The sequence below is a fragment of the Adiantum capillus-veneris genome, chromosome 23, assembly GCF_014529385.1.
Source record: "Adiantum capillus-veneris isolate H3 chromosome 23, ASM1452938v2, whole genome shotgun sequence".
In the NCBI taxonomy this organism is placed as follows: Eukaryota; Viridiplantae; Streptophyta; class Polypodiopsida; order Polypodiales; family Pteridaceae; genus Adiantum; species Adiantum capillus-veneris.
The window spans coordinates 62,998,351-63,016,296 of NC_140953.1; positions in this window are offsets into that span (position 1 = coordinate 62,998,351).

The following is a 17,946-nucleotide window of genomic DNA, read 5'->3' on the forward strand; positions in this document are numbered from 1 at the left end:
TATGAACATGTATGGTTAATTGAATATTTGTAGCATGCAAGGTATGGAGAAGTCACAATATCGTGCCCGGGGTGTCTTCTTCAAAAATACAAGACATGGAGGGGGTTTAGTGCGTTCATGCTATCTTTAGTAAATGGTCAACTTGTTTTACCATACCACTTTTGGATGCAAAGTGTTGATTGAAGGTGCAAGGTCATCGCACTTGGCAAAAGAAGCCCGTCGACTAGCCCATGCTCGTTCATTAGAGCGCTCGAGATCCTCACAAGGTCTAGCACAACATGCAATGTGAAAAGTATCAAGGACTAGGGTGGGAAACGTCTGGGCCAGGAGGCAGTAGATGTAGTTCAACTCTCATGAAAATGGAAAATCCATTGCACTTGGATGCACATGCTATCCCCGTTATCTGAGTATTACAACATAATTTTTTTGTGTCACAACCCTCTTGTTTTTTGCATCGAGTGTTTTCATTGTTTGATTGTTTACATAATTTTTCAAGTAGATGTTTAGCTCTATGTGTTTGAATAGTTCTCTACTTTCATGTGATTTTGTACTTCGAAAGATTATTTTCTCGTCCTTTTAGCGGCTCTTTTTCACTGTGTGAACCCACCCTTATATGGCCACCCTATATAAAGAGGGAAAAACCCCCCATCACAAACACAAAACACTCCCTCCTTCAAAACCTCTAAGGACATACCAAGACACACTTTCTAGATGGCAAGGACCAAAAAAACTACAAAGAAGAATCCAAATACCAATGAGGTGCACAAGAGGAAGAAGACACGTGCAAATCGACAGCCAAAAGATCTAGCCGCCCCAAACACACACAGTCAGATACCTCCGACCGCAGAAAGGGGAGGACATCCTAGTGAATCATAGGGTGGGTGCAAAGACATTACTAGGAGGGATGGACGCGAGGCCATCTAGCCTAGGTGCCAAAATGTGGCTGGCAAGTCATTGCCTAGGGGAATGGGTGTCATGCCTTTTGATCCACTCAACAATTATGAGGGCATCAATGATGATGAAGATTATGATCCTAATGAAGATGCCCTTGAGCCACCTCCCAAGCACTGCCACAATTTAAAATTCTACAAGAAGCCGGAAAGAGCACGTCCACACGGAGCTCAGAGGCCCCCACAATGACAACCTGAAAGAGCACGACGCTATTGTAGAGCGTCATTGAAATCCAGCATTGCTAGAAGACAACGAACTTTCTTATCAAGATGGCACCATTTGCACAAATGTGTAGGAAGGCGCTACAAAGCTACAACACAGAGCTTTGGATGTCTGTTGTTGCCCTCGAATCAACTCAGGAGGCTGCAGAGGCTTATTTGGTCACTCTCTTTGAGGACATCCATGCTAAGCATGAGTGATATTTTCTGTTGCCAAACCTTTTTGTAACTAACTGATGTATTGGAATCAAGTTTGCTTTGGAACCCTGAAGTTTTCATTGGAACTCAGTATATTTGCAGTTTGTGATAATTACAATCACGTCTCTTATTGTCTCTCTATGTAATCTTGAAACAAGTTTTTCTGTTTGTGGAACGTTAGAGGGCATATCTCTCAATGAAGTTAAGCTTTATGTCTATAATTGTCTACTTTTCTTTTAGTTAACTAGTTGAAGGTGAGATGATCCAATAGGTACTCTACATGGCCTACATATGCTAGATAGTGCCAAATAATGATACAAAATTATCATGTGATTGAAAAACCACAATGTCCATTGGCTACACCAGGTGGCTTACACATGCTAGATGGTAGAAAATTAGGTCAACATAGCTTTGTCCACAAGGTAGGGAGATTTGGCCAGACAATAATCTAGTAGGGCCTTTTCTCACTGCCTTGTGGACAAATCTATTTTGGCCCTATTAGCCTTCATTTAGAATATGCAGGCCACATTGACTACCTAATGAAAATTTTCTAGCCAATCACATGACATTTTTTATCAATGTACAAAAATAACATTCAAATGGTTAATACAGATCACTAAGGATAAAGTATTTACAAACTGCTTGTTCACTGAACATGATCAAAACTGTAACCTGAACTTTGCAAAAGATCATGGACAAGAGAGATGATTATCATTTAAAAAGCTTGTACATCAGGCTTAACTATCTTTTGATAGTAGGCACTTTGCGATCTCTCTACGATGTTCTTCATAATTGGGTAGGATGGATGTAAGCACGGAGGTAGCTATGGCTTGGGCAATGTCAACCCCCAGGGCTTGACTAAGTGCTATGCGTGTCATGATCTTCCCACAAAAACCAATGCCAAAAATGGAAATTGTAAAGGATTTTTCTCCATAATAATTACATGGAATGTTTGAGGGATGGTCACTAAGCATAGGAGTTTTCTAGCGGCCTTAAGCACCACAAAACAAAATGTCCACTCGGGGAGAAATCCTTGTGTATGATGCACACATCCTGCATTGGTAGTTTTTCAATGTAGTGTGGAAGGGCTGCCTAAGGCCCAAACACCGTGCGCTCCCCCCCCGTATGGCTAGCTCACAGGTCCATGTCCAAAACAACCTGCAAAAGTGGAATTAACTAAATGCAAAGAAGAACGGTAGAATTATCAATGTACAAGATGCTTAGAATTACCTCTTTCTGCTTATCCTCATCATCCATAGTTGGTGTGGTTTCAAGGTTGATAGAGGATTTTCTCTCATCAACTTTAAGGGGGCTGAGCGAACCAGGAAAGTCGGGGTGGGTAGGAGTTTGGTTGGCAAGAACCCTGGCTTGTGTTGCAACAAAGTCCTCGTCCGTGACTTGACTCTGCTCTACATCGAGAATATCTGTTGTCACTAGCGCAATTGTGTTAGAAACAGAGTCTCCCAATGGAAGTAGCTTGTCATCTATAGGTTCTGATGTAGGATCAAGGGGGAACTCCATCTTTTGGTGCACTCCCTCAACCATTTTCCAATTATCTCCAAATACAAGTTTTAGTGCTTCATACATAACATTCTTGCTACAAAACATAGTAGATGTGACACTGAATGCCAATGTCTTGAACAAGTGTACAAAAACATGCACGGGACAGTACCAATAGAGCCCTACTAATCTAGAAGCCTTCCCAAATTTTAATGAAGAGAAAATATCAAAAAGCATTTTCTCCTTCACACAGAGAAGAGTGACCAAACATTGAGTTGTGGCCATTCCATTCTCAGTAATAATGAAGGTTTGTCAATAGCAATGATCTTACCATATCCATCCTCCGAGGTTGGCACTACATACGTGTGTGAGTAGAAGAAGATTCAGCATTGCAATAGCATCAAAGGTGGAAATTTGGGAAGCATCATAACACCAATGTCGGCATGAAGAGCGTTGAAGGTTCCTGTGAGACTCTTGATTGGTTGTTCCTCAACAAAGTCAGATGGGAATATATCTATGACAACACCAAAAAACTATCATCTCAAATATAAATAACAAGCATTTAGAATATACAACCAACATTGTTTTAAGACTTACAATTGAAAGGAAAATATCTTGAGCTTCTATTCCCCAAGCGCATGGAACACCAAGAGTACAATTATTGAACAATGGTCACTATGCCATTGATTTGACTCTATGGTTTTTGAAACCAAGAAGTCTCCCCTTCCAATGTTCATCAAGGTTTCCACGGTTTTGAACTTGATGAGGTCCAATAGATGTAGATTGCATGAAGACCCAAGATCCTTTAGATAACACTTGTGGCATACATACCCCATCAAAATACCTAGTATTATGCAATAAAATCGCTTCTATCTCATCCTTTGTCTTCCTTGAAGTCGAGGGGATTGACATGGTAGCACCAAAAGAAGAAAGGCTTGTTAGTTCACTAATAAAGTGAGGAGGAGAAGTGGGTGAATGGGGAGCATTGGGAGAAGAAGTATCTCAAAGAGATGGTGTGGATGAAAGGAGGAGACACGTGGTGCAGCAATGGAAAGCTTCCATATGTGTTGCAGCTAAGGAAATCTTAGAGGTAGTGGAAAAAGTAGCTCAATCGAGAGCAAGGGGAGAATAAGTATTTCAAAGGGATGGTGTGGATGAAAGGGGGAGACAGGTTTTGCAGCTATGAAAAGATTCCATATATGTTGTAGCTATGGAAATCTTGGAAGGAAGGGGAGAAGTGGTTCATTGGGGAGCAAGGAGAGAAGAATTAGTTCAAAGGGATGGTGTGGATGAAAGGGGGAGACACATGGTGCAGCTTTGAAAATCCTCCATATGTATTGCAGCTATGCAAAGCTTGGAGAGGGGGGGGGGGGGGGGGGGGGGGGGGGGGGAGAGAGAGAGAGAGAGAGAGAGAGAGAGGGAGAAGAGGTAAAAAAATAGTTTTTTGACCATGTATTTGGTTAGGAGAGCTTTTGGGGAGTGAAAAGTGAGATTTAAAGATTTTTTTGAAAAATTAAAATTCTAAGGTTACTTTATGGACCCCCCCCCCCCCCCCCCCCCCCCCCCCCCCCCCCCCCCCCCCCCCCCCTCTCCCGGTCCCCCCTTCTCCCTTTTCCCCTTCTCTCTCTTTCTAGGGGACAAAGCTATAATGAGGGTATAGTTGTGGCCACCACCCTCTTCCTATTGGTTCATGCTTAATCACCCCTTAAGCTAAAGGGCCCCTTTGGGGTTCATATTTTTCCTCATGAGCTTTGTCTAAGGTAGCTCCAGACGTAAGGGTGAAAAGAGTTTGTCCATCGACGAGATACGAAGTCGAAGCTCTGGACATGGATAAATTTTTCTTATTTTTCATAAGTTTTATTGTAAACTTGACATGATCAAATAAAACAGATAGTGAACAAAAAGCTAAACTCAACTAGGAGTATCTCGAGACCATATAAAGGCCAATACTTTGCAACAAGTAATCATATTTTTCAGCATTACACCATAAAGGAATGAATTTTAATATATTAGAAGAGCTATCAGCCTAGAGAAGTAATTGCCAAGTTCAAAGAAGTATTAGATAGAGCCAAAACGCCAGAGCTAGCCATAAAGCAGGCCAACTCAAACCAATCCTTTTTCTATTTAAAGAGGTTACGGCCGCATTCTGCCCCTCACTTAGCTTTGCATGTGTTTTACTTGTGTCAAGAGTGAGGACTGTGTGTTTTCTCCACCTCTATTGTACCAAGCATGGGGCTTACAACTCATCCAACTCAGGTTGGTCACTAAGCTTAGCATCAATAATTTCGTTACTGTCATTTTTCTATTAAATGGTAAAGTGTTGTTTCATAAATATACATGTACTTTAACAAGTGGTGTACTTAAATAGTCGGGATGACTATACTTAGCATGGCATGATATAAATGATTGGACCTCTGTTTTATGGGCTCTATCCCCCGTTCTACAGCATGGTAAGAACCACTACAATGGTCATCTTTGACTGGCATTGCATGGTAAAGGTGGTCTTTTTGGGAGAATTACTATGGTACTACTACTGGTTTTTTTCCCAACTGGTCATTACTTAACTACAGGTACATAAAAAAGGGGTTTTCCATACCCGATATTCACTTTTTTTTACTGTTGATAATGGCACTTGAGCGAAAATCTGAAAAACAATTGGGGGGCATAATCAACCGTTTAGCCTAATGAAATTAAAACCACCGTGTGGTGGCCATGGCAAAATATGGCACATCAGAGGAGTAACTTTACTTGTTGTTTAAAACAAGTATAATCCATCATATGTGTTGGCTAAGTCTATATAGTAAGGCCTCTACTGCTTACTTTGTTGCAACACTATATAAGAAAAATGTGTTGTAGACCATATCTCCTATCTAGACACAGCTAGTAGAAGACATCTGCATAATGAATCACACATATCAAAATCTAGTTATCAAGTCAAGGCCACCACGCTTCCCTATGTTACAATACCATACCCACCTCAAGTAGTATGTAATTAAAAAAATCAATTTTCCATAAGTTTTCATGATAAGCAACTACTTCAAAGATTGCATAGATTAGATTTAATACATTTTCAAGTAAAGTGAGCAGGACTGGAGACCAGCACAACCATTCTCTTTTAATATACTAAAGTAAGACAAACCTGCTCTAATCATCCCCAACAGAGCAAGAGATTATCTAAAACCTGAGATTTTGAGGGAAATATAGAACCTGTGAGCAGAAGTAATCCCAAAATAATCTCCAAAGTTCCAGGGGAAAGCCAAGTATAATGCCAGTGTCATCTTTCTCTCTCACTACCCCTTTCTTTAAATAGTACAACCAAGTTGCCCATATCAAGTTGTTAATAATGTTGCACGAGATAGGATATATCAAAAACCCAATGCCCAAAACCTAAAACATATCTTTTATGCTAATAGGAAAAATACAGACCCACGTCTAAGTGAAGGGAAGAGACCCTCACCTTAATAGAGGTAGTGGATGTGTATGCGTCAACAAAGAAGAATGTCAGCAATCGTCACCCAAACAGCATGCCAGGTATGGCCACACTTTTCAAGCCATCCACTACGCGCAATCCATGTCGGGATCATGAGCAGGCCCTAAAGAGGAGGAGATATTATGAAAAAGGATGATCTACAAGCCTCTCTGGGCCACCATCATCATCAAAAAGGGAAGGGGATTGGTGGCGATAGATAGGGCATAGAATTTCTCCCAGTGGCTTAAGCCAGGAGGCACCATACAGGGAAAGGTTTAATATTTACCCTTTAAAGTTAGAACCTCAAGGGATTGTTCTCATTTTTTTTTTCTAAGGGCTAATTCCACAAGGGACTACTCCCACAGCGTTAGGTTTTTAGAGGTACCATATGCTACCAAAATAGCATAGTGGATAGCTTCACTTAGCCATTGTGTTCTCCATAGAAAAAGTTAGCAGTAATCATTATGTATAGTAAAGGATAAGGTAAACTCCCATAAGGCAACAACTCAAATTTTTATTGAGTGTAAATGGTTGGATGTCATATTTGTTTAGCCAGATATAGTGATTCAAAACACAATCAGAACCCCTCCATATGCTAGCATGGTCAGATGTTGTGATCGTGTGTGTGTGTGTGTGTGTGTGTGTGTGTACCCGCCCTATCCTAGGTGCCACACACAATGGGTTTTAGCAGTAGGCCCATTGTGTAAGGGCCTCCTGCCTCATTAGAAAGATGAGTTTAACAAAAGTCTTTAGCATAGAAGTGCCAAGTTGGAGTGTCCCTTAAGAGGGTAGAATTCTTTGTACTAATACAATAGTAGATATAATCTTCAAGGAAGACATTACTCCTGTAGGAGTTTTAAGGCTTTGTCACTCAGTTTGGAAAAAAATATGGTTGTCATTGAGTAGTCTTTAGACGATATATGCCAAGATTTTTCTCTTGTTCCCAAAAGTCTTCATATGTGTAATAGGTAGCATGTTCCTGTAATTGTCAAAATATAATTTACTTAAGCTTGGGTGAGTAGAATTGGATTAACCTGCTACCTTAAACCGACCTAGCCAAAGGACTACAATAATTGTGAGTAGGAATCTAGTCTATAGTCAAGGAGAGACCACCTAATACATGTCAACTAGTCAAGGAATTTTAGACAGTGGATCACTCAAAGCCTAAAGACAAGAAATATCCAAAGCCAGCGTCCTGGTCCTCCCAGTTGCCTAGGAGGGCCTGGCGTTTAGGGGTGTGTGTAGCTGTTTTAATTATAATAAATACACACCAATGAACAAGATGTTCAAAAAGACGCCTGGCTAAAGATGTCTAGGAAGAGATAAGTACATAAAACACTCAGTCTTTGATTCATAAATGTACAACATAATAAGAATGAAGTATCATTCCAAATGAATTTGTACAAAGGTATCAGAACTATCCCAATTGAATCATCAAGTGTTTTCAAAGTCAGACTGCAACAAGCTAAACCTTTTTAAGCCAAGACATAATTCTCACCTGCATCCATAAAGTCAAGAAAACATATATCTTAGACTTGGCTACGTATGGCAAGCTTCACAGAATCTATCAGTTGTTATTCATGTCAAAGTTAAAGATTATTAGACTAGCTATTGTCCTACATATTAAAAATCTCAAGGATTTTTTATTAAAAAACATATTTCTGCAAGAGTAGCACCGTTGGGTTTTTTAATCATTTACTGTAACAAATGTTGACTAACCTATATTTTTCTATGTATTGCTTTAGCTAAAAATGTATGGAAAAAAATTGCATGCAATGCAAAGTTCCGTAACTTCATCTTTTAAAATATGCTCCAAGTCGAGCCATTTACATAGAACAAGTCAACTACCCATACTAAAAATGGCTAGAAATTTCTTTGTACCCAAATGCTTTTAATACAAAAGCAAGCTCTCAAATTACTGTAACCAGGGTATGCTAGCCCTATACCCGAATATCAAAAACAAATTATCCATCATCTGCCAGGAATTTAACCAAATTTTTAACCACCATCAAAGCAAAAGATGTCTATCAGCTTAGCAACCAGAAAAACCAAAAGATTTATCAGATCCAAACCTCTAAGAAAAAGATCCTCTTGGGTAACCAAGATAGTGAACAAAAAGCTCAAGTCAACTAGGAGTATCTCGAGACTAGATAAAGGCCAGTACTTTGCAACATGTTAGCATATTTATCAGCATTATACCATAAAGATTGAATTTTAAAATATTAATAGAACTATTAGCCCAGAGAAGTACTTTCGAGGGTCGGAGAAGTATTAGCCAAAGCCAAAAATCCAGAGCTAGCCATAAAGCAGGTCAACCCAAACCAATCCTTTTTCTATATAAAGAGGTGAGGGTGCATTCTGCCCCTCACTTAGCTTTGCATGTGTTCTACTTGTGTCAAGAGTGAGGACTGTGTGTTTTCTTAACCTCTGTTGTACCAAGCATGGAGCTTACAACTCCGCCAACTCAGGTTGGTCACTAAGCTTAGCATCAGTAATTTCGTTACAATCATTCTTTTTATTAAATGGTAAAGCGATGTTTCGTAAAAATGCATGTACTTTAACAAATGGTGTACTTAAATAGTCGGGATGAATATACTTAGCATGGCATGATATATATGATTGGACCTCTGTTTGGTGGGCTCTGTTCCCCATTCTACAGCGTGGTAAGGAACACTACAGTGGTCGGCTTTGACTAACATTACATGGTAAATGTGGTTTTTTTGGGAGCATTACTATGGTACTACTATACACACACACTGTCTTAGGGTGGAGAGACCTCTCACAACCATAACCTCTTAGAATGGATACAAAATTGGCAATGAAAACACACTAAAACATTTTCTAAAACAAGATCAAACGATGAAAACTCAAAATACACAAATCACTTGAATTCACCAAACCGTATTGCACTAGTGAAAGGACAAAGATTTGAATATCGAATCACACCTTTGATGCACCAAACCTCAATTTATTGATGATAGAGGAACATATACAATATGGATTTGAGATTTTTGAACTCACACTCTCTCACTTGCAATGTGTAGCTTGAAAGATTCTCTCCCACCAAAAGTGAAGCTCACAAAGTGGTTGCTACACCTAAGTCTCCTCACGCATAGAGTGTTGTGATGCTATGTGAGATTTTGGGAATCCCTTACAAGAAGAAGAGGGGCCTATTTATAGGTTGGAGACCTCTCATTAAGATTATTGGAAATCCTAATTTACAAGCTAACAAATCAAGATTATTATTTTTTTGAATATCAAAACATTGCGGGCCTTCTTTGTCTGCTTGATTCATGGATGTGGGCTCAAAAGAGAGCATTATAGATGGTAGATAAGGTGAAAGTAGAGTTTTAAGGAAGGAGAGAGAGAGAGAGAGAGAGAGAGAGAGAGAGAGTTACTATGCACATGTCTTGAGGTGAGGTGCCTTTTATGGTTAGGTCAATGGCTATTTTGTGTTAGTATGTTAGTGGTTAGTGTTAGTAATCACTAGAAAGTTAATGCTATATTTACAATGTATAGAATGAGGTGGATGGTTGAAGTAAGATGGTTGGATAAAGTGAGAAAATCCTTGTGATGGTGAAGCTTGAAGAAGTTACAGAAGAGAGAAGACCTGTAAAAAATAGAAATTTAATGAAATCCAATGACTAATGGTGGAAGGTATTTTTGAGGTTTTTCTTTGGAGTGGATTTACACCAAAAATAAGAGAAGCTTGCATGAAATGATTTTTATAAAATACATAGGTAAGAAAGATTATGGTAATGGTGAGTAAATGTACATAGCATACTTAGGAAATTAATGCACACCAAGGTAGAAATATTTAAATAAGTACCAAAATAATTATGAAAAAATTCTCTATTTTTAGGTGCTATGTACAATGAAATATTTACACGCCAATGGGCCATAATATACTTTGGCTTTTGTTTTTATTTATTCTTTTGGTGCAACTAGCCTAGTGACTAGTTACTTGAGGGTTTTAAGAAGATATGGGAAAAGTCCCCTAACTTAACACGTATATGTACAATGAAAAGGTAAGAATAGCCACATTGTTTAAGAGATTTTGGTAGGGTGAGGTAGCTCACTATGGAAATTACAGAGAGCCAAAAAATGGCTATCATTAGCCCTCCACGAGGATGACGGTATATACGTGTACCATCATAAAGCATCCTTTTCAAAGAGAGTTCTTTTGAGTCCTCTATGATATCTAGTCCCTTGACAAGATTTTCATTGTGTGACTTTTGGTCACACTCATGCAACAAAACTTACATGAGATAGTCTCTCTTTAACAGTTCTTCGGTACATCCTTTGGTAGATGACGACTCAAATAGGGCTTCAAGCGATACCTGTTTACCTTCGTGGAGTGCTCTTTACCATTCAAGTCCATAAGCTGATAGTAACTTGAATTGAAAGCCTTCTTGAATATGTATGGCCCCTGCCATCTAGTTTCAAACTTGGCATCAAAACGATTGTCAAGTTGATTGTCATACCTTAGCACAAGCTCTCCTTCCTTGATGCCTTTTTCCTTAAGTTTCTTATCGAGCTTCTCCTTCGCTTGTGTAGCTTTCCTCTTGTAGCACTCATAGGCTGCTTCTCTTTTCCACTCAAGCTCCACTAATGTAACAAGTCAATCCATCCATACCTCTTGATCATCTTGTGCACCTCTTCCATGAAGCCACATTGTTGGAATGTTGAGTTCAATAGGCTGCAAGGCCTCTTGACCATAGACCAAGTGAAATGGTGTGAGCTCCGTGGCTTCCCTATATGTGGTTCGATATGCCCACAAGGCACCATCTAAGAAGTCATCCCAAACTTTGTCTTTTTTTACACTATCTTTATAATGATGCCTGCAATGACACCATTAGACTTCTCCACCAAACCATTTGACTATGGGTAGTAGGGTGTGTTATGATGATGCAAAATGTGAAGCTCTACATAAACTTTTGTGAGTAAACCCTTCTTGAACCTTGGACCATTATCAGAGACAATCTCTAGAGGTGTGTCAAATCTCTGTAGATGCAATGCTTTTGAGCTATAACTGCAAAAATCATCAATAAAAACCCTAATGGACTTTCGCAAGAATGCTTGAAACACCATGTTCATGAAGCGTTGGAAAGTTGCAGGAGCATTGGTCAGGCCAAATGGCATGACTCTGGAAGCATAACAACCCGAAGGAGTGACCAAGGTTGTTTTCAATTGATCCTCCAATGTGATACCTATTTGAAAGTAACCTGAATAGCCATCACACACAGTGTACTTCTCGTGACCAGCTACTTCATTTAGTATCTCATCCTAAAATGGGAGGGAGAAGTGATCTCTTTTTGTTGCCTCATTTAGTAGACGGTAATCCACACACACCCTCCGCTTGCCGTTCTTCTTGGGAGTGACAACAAAGGGAGAGACCTACTCTAAATTCTCCACTGGATAAATGAAACTTTCTGCTAGAATCTTTCTTACCTCCTTGAGTAAAGCCTACTCCTTGATGACTCCTAGCCTTCGTAGCTTTTGAGCTTTAGGTGTGGCCTCCGGATTTAGCTTGATCTTGTGCTGAACATCATCTACTCCATGCACGTTGGTGTAGGCTTTAGCAAAAAGCTTAGGAAACTTCCTTAGCACACATTTGCACTCCTCTCTTTCATCCTTTGTAAGTGTGGTAGACAACATACCTTCTAACATTCCTTCATCTTCCACATTTTGGTTCTCTTGAGGACCTACCTCCTCCAAGCCTGGGTAAGAGGTTTCTTGGTTGCTTGGCTTAAACCTTACCCCCATAAATTCAATGGAATACTCCTGTTTTGTAGTGCTACCGCTACCTTCTTCTTCTAAAGTACTATCAGCCCAGTCTTCCTCCATCTCACTTTGTGATGATTCTTTTTGGAGTTCCTCTTGACATTGCTCCTTTATGTCAAAGACAACCTTCTTATGATTGTCATTCTTGCATATCAACTTTCAACTTTCCCAATCCTACAAAGCTCGCATTTTCATTAGCCATGGTCTTCCTAAGATAAATGGATAGCCACTTACCTTGGTTGACATAACATAAAAATCCATTGCCTTCTTAATGCCAAGGCCTCCCCAAAAGCATTTTTACAAATGCTTACACACCTAGCCTTGATATTGTTTTCAATCTTGACTTTGATTTCATGTGTCTCATGGATGTGCATGCCTAGTCTTTGCATGAGTCCCTCTGTCATGATGAAAAATTGTGCACCTCCATCCACTAGACCTTTCCTAACCAATCTTCCTGTGATGTAACAATCTAGCACAGGTGTAATATCCTCATTCATTGCAGGTTGTGCAATTTTTACAACACACACACTCTCTTTTACCTTTGTCCTAGTGCTAGCTAGCTGTCCTTGTTAAATCCCTCTTAACTTGTGGACATAATGCAAGAAATTGAGGCCATGAAATATCAGGACCCTTACCTCTCATGTCTTCCAACAAGTTGTATGGAGCCATACCATGTCCAAGAGGAAAGTCTTGGAGACTGATACGACGTCGAGTCCTCTTGGTTTCTTTGGTCTTATTTTCCTTCTTTTCTCGTCCATGATCACTTTGTGATGTGACTCCTTCTTTCTCCTTACCTTTTCCACAGCCACACTTAATGCCATTTGATTCCATGTCCACCTCATTGGAATTTTTCACCTCTACCACATGCACATTTGGATCTAGAAAATGTGGAACTCCTTCCACTCCACGTGGAGGTGGTCTTACTCCATTTGGCCTTTGTAGAAGCCTTGGTTTTTGACTAGTGCCTTCACCTGTATTCATCACTAGGTAATTCAAGTTAGGTCTTCGTGGCTCCCCACGAGGCCAAGGACAAATATACATCCCATGTCCAGACTCTCCGCAATTCCAACATTGCAAGACTCTCCTAGGTCATGGTGGATCTTGCTCTTCTGACTTCTTTGCTTGTTCCTTTGGACCTATAGCTTGTGCAAGGTGAATTGACAGGTTGCTTAAAGATTCATTTAACTTCTCAATCACTTGAGTTGTTACCTTGAGAATCTCTCTGGATGTTGATGCTTGCAATTTTTCCCTTGGTCTAGGACCCTCTATTGGAACCTCTCCTCTTAGACACTTGAGTTTCCTATACTTCTCAACAGCCCTATTTTCAGCTGCAGCAAAGGTAGTAGGTGCACCCTCCTCAACTTTTATCTTGAGTGTGAGAAAGAGACCGGCTATGAACCTCTCCTTATTTAGGAACTATGCACCATCACCAGGGTTAGCAACATTTCTCACCCATACAGCCCAAAGACGTAGAAACTCTTGTTTATACATGTAGTAGTCATCTAAGTCTTTTTTCTTGTGAGAAACGATTTCTTGCCATAGCTTTTGAGTGTTTTGGGATCAAAGAAATATCTCTTGAAATGATCAACAACTTCGTTATAGTTTCCCTTAACCTCGTGAGATAGAGAGTCAAACCAAGTGCTAGCATCCTTCCTCAGAACTACCTCAAATATTTCTAAGTATTAATCATCTCCTATCGCTCTTTTTATGTTGCAAGACATTTTGAAATTTGCTAGAATTAGCTTGGCATTTTCTCCAGGCTCTCCAAAAAAGAGAGGATATCATGACATTTGGCATTGATCTCCATTGAATCAATTTCAAAATGGAAACACGTTTTTGTTTTTCTTTCTTAAAAATATTTACACAATAATGTTTTCTAAATTGCAATCTATTCTACAACAAAATAAAAATATGCACATTAAATGACCTATGATAATCAACAAGAGGCAAGATGATAGGGTTTGGTGACGCAAGAATTTCTCCTACTCTTTGGCTCCTCTTTGGGCACCAAACATGAACACTATACGTTGTTGAAAATGGATTTTCCTACTAATTGCAATGTTTATTCTAATGTGTGGAGTGAAATGAAAGGGAAAAACCTCTATTCTTGGGCCATTATCCATGGTCTATGCATGACTAATGCTTAAAGCAAAACAAAAATATAGACGTCCAAACTAAGGTCGTATCTAATGAGAGGAAAAATAAACAGATTTACTAAAGTGTTTATCTCGGCCAACCTAAGAGGCCCCAGAATTCTACGAATTACTTGTTGAAATTGTAATTTTGTGCTTTCAATGATATGCACCTTTTGCCTTGCAATAGGAACAAATGGGTCATACAAATCTTCGTGACTCATGCAAGCTTCTTGATTACTCTACAGGCTCAGTATTCATAACAACATACACAAGTGTTCCTCAGTGGGGGCACCAAAATTGAGGCGGTCCAGGGCAGGAAACAAGAGAGGCGACCTCTAAACACCCCTCAAGGCTCCCATGCTGGTTGGGCCAACCACAAGCAAGAAACAACAACAAACCCACAACCAAACAAGTGAAGGGGCACCACCTAGTTATGGTAGGTGAACTAAGATGCAAGAGAGATTTTATCACAACCAAGAAGATTCACCACAAAACACACAAGCAATCTCACACCAAGACACACACAAAAATGGACCAGGGAGAGCTAGAGCAAAGGGAAGAGAGAGAGGAATGAATCTTGTGTAATACCTTATTTGACTTGCGAATGGAGATGGTTCGTTATGAGGATATCATAGAACTTGTACAAAACTAACTCAATGCTTAGTGAATGTTGAACATTGCCAACACACACACACACACACACACTGTCTTAGGGTGTGGGAGTGGGAGACCTCTCACCACAATACCCTCTTACAATGGACACAAAATTGGCATGAAAACACATTAAAACAATTTCTAAAACAAGATCAACCAATAGAAACTAAAAATACACAAGTCACCTTGAATTCACCAAACCATATTGCACAAAAAGTGGAAGGACAAAGATTTGAACGTCGAATCACGCCTTTGATGCACCAAACCTCAATTTATCAATGATAGAGGAACATATACAATATGGATTTGAGATTTTTGAACTCACGCTCTCTCACTTGCAATGTGTAGCTTGAAAGCTTCTCTCCCACCAAAAGTCAAGCTCACAAAGTGGTTGCTACACCTAAGTCTCTTCTCACGCATAAAGTGTTGGGGTCTATGTGAGATTTTTGGGATCCTTTACAAGAAGGAGAGGGGCCTATTTATAGGTTGGCTCATTAAGATTATTGGAAATCCTAATTCACAAGCTAACAAATCAAGATTATGATTTTTTGAATATCAAAACATTGTGGGCATTCTTTGTCTTCTTGAGTAATGGATGTGGGCTCAAAAGAGAGCATTATTGATCGTAGATAAGGTGAAAGTAGAGTTTTAAGAAAGGGGGGAGAGAGAGAGAGAGAGAGAGAGAGAGAGAGAGAGCTACGATGCACATGTCTTGACGTGAGGTGTCTTTTATGGTTAGGTCAATGGCTATTTTGTGTTAGTATGTTAGTGGTTAGTGTTAGTAATCATTAGAAAGTTAATGATATATTTACAATGGGTAGAATGAGGTGGATGGTTGAAGTAAGATGGTTGAATAATTCCTTGTGATGGTGAAGCTTGAAGAAGTTTTGGACTTACTCTTGTAGGTTCTCAAAATGACTATCGATCCTCTTCTTCTTCTTCTCTTATTTATGCCACCGCCATCAAGGGTGATTATCGCGATGAAATTGGCAATTCAGTTGATGAGATATTTCAATTTATAGAGCTTAAGCATGGTTTACATGCTGAATTTTATGTATGTAGAGAAGGGGTAAGATGGAATATTGTACTTTGGAAGTAATAGAGAGAGGCATAGAGATGGTGTATGTACATGTAGAGCTCATATGAGAGCTATGGAAGTAAGAGAGGAGGTTAACACTAGGTTGGTAATGGGACACTTTTATGTCGTGGGACACTTTTATGTCTTGTTAAGTGACCATTTTCCTTGAATTATGTCAAGAGTTTCAAAATGGATTTTGAGGTGCTATTTGTCTATAAAGTTGTCTCATGAGATGAAAAAAACTTGACATTTTTTTGGAATATCAATTCCATCTTTAACCTTGTCCTTGCACAACATTTCACAACCTAAACTGTGTGAAAAAACGGGTCCTGTTTTTGGCTTTTTTCAACTTTTTGCAACTATACCACTCTAGAATTCATGTTTGTGAGGTCTATAATACTAGAGAACTATATTTAGGAGTCCTCAACATGTCCTGATGCTTCTAGGGAGAAATAAATGTTAAAGTTGTAAGTTATGACCAAATTACAAAAATTGTCAAATCCTTTTTTTTAGCGAATTTTAGCTCTTCTATGATTTTTTTGGTGGCTTTCATGATATCCAAATGCAGTTTTGATTTTCTATGTCGCATATTGTAACATAAAGCTAATATTCCTTGAGTTTTGGGGCACCTAATACCCTATTTTGCATAGTAGACAACGATGGTTGATTTTTTCAATTATAGAAGAAAACAAAACATTCTAGTATATCAAGTATAGCTTTTTCAATATTGTTAGTTTCTTGTGACAACTACATGCATTTTGTAGGTAGTAACCATATCTAGTCATAAGGATCAAATTTGGCTAGATATTAAATAGTTTCTATGGGATTCTACAACTCATAATGTTGAACCCACTTTTTTCATGTTTGCTGTATTTAGCACTTCATCTTTGTCCCCAAGATTCCCCTTGGTAAGAGATGTATTATTCTTTTGACATGCTCCATGGCTCCTTATGAACCTAAAGGACAATAGGGAACTAAGAGAACATGCATATATTATTTGTATTCAGCGTGGCTATAGAAACTTTGATGATAGATTTGCAGAATGGTAAAAATTCAACTTTTTTGTACCTATTTCTTTTGGAAAAACAAAAAATAGTGAGTGAGAAGCAATCATATGTTTAGATCACCAACCCATTGAAGTTAACTAGGGAATTTATCTCAAGTCCTACAAAAATACCTAATCTTTTTTTTATGCAACAAAACGTAAGAAATGACTGTTTTGATGAAAATGTACTGGTCGATCAACTTTGGAGGCTTGGTGTGACCAAAAGATGAGAAATTTTACAAGTTTCTTATTTTTTCCATGTGTAGTAGGCCTTGAACTATAACCTCATGAAAGGATTTTACAAAATGAGTGGATCTACTATGGTTTTGGAGGTTTTTTTCAAAACCCTGAAAGGACACTTTTATGTCCTGTTAGGTTACCAACCTAGTGTTAATGGTGAAGAACGTGAGAGAAACCATGGAAGGTGCAGGTTTGAGTGAGGGATTGAAAGGAATGTGTGTGTGTGTGTGTGTAGATGTGTGAAAAGAGGTGAGAGAAGACTATGGGCTACTTGTGAGAAAAGTGGGCAGACTGGGGTCGAATCAAAAAAATCACACCTCACCGGTGGTATCTCCAAAAATTATGAAAATGTTTTAGATGATTATTTACAGCTTGGTCCACATTTTGTCTTCTAACCACTGCTTCAAATTAGAAGTGGAGATGGATGTAAAAAATCCCAACAAAATGCCTATTTTTCTTCACAAAAAAGTCTTCAGTGGTCTCCCTTTTGTTGAATTTGCATATGGCTCCAAAGGTGAACCCCTCCTTGCATTAGAGCCTGACCTAATTGATTCTTAGGCGTTTGAAAGTATGCATGATTGTGGATTATGAATAAATATAATATATGTATATGATGGAAAAAAAACAGGCTAGTATATATAAACAATTCATGGAATCTAGAATAGTGTGGGCTA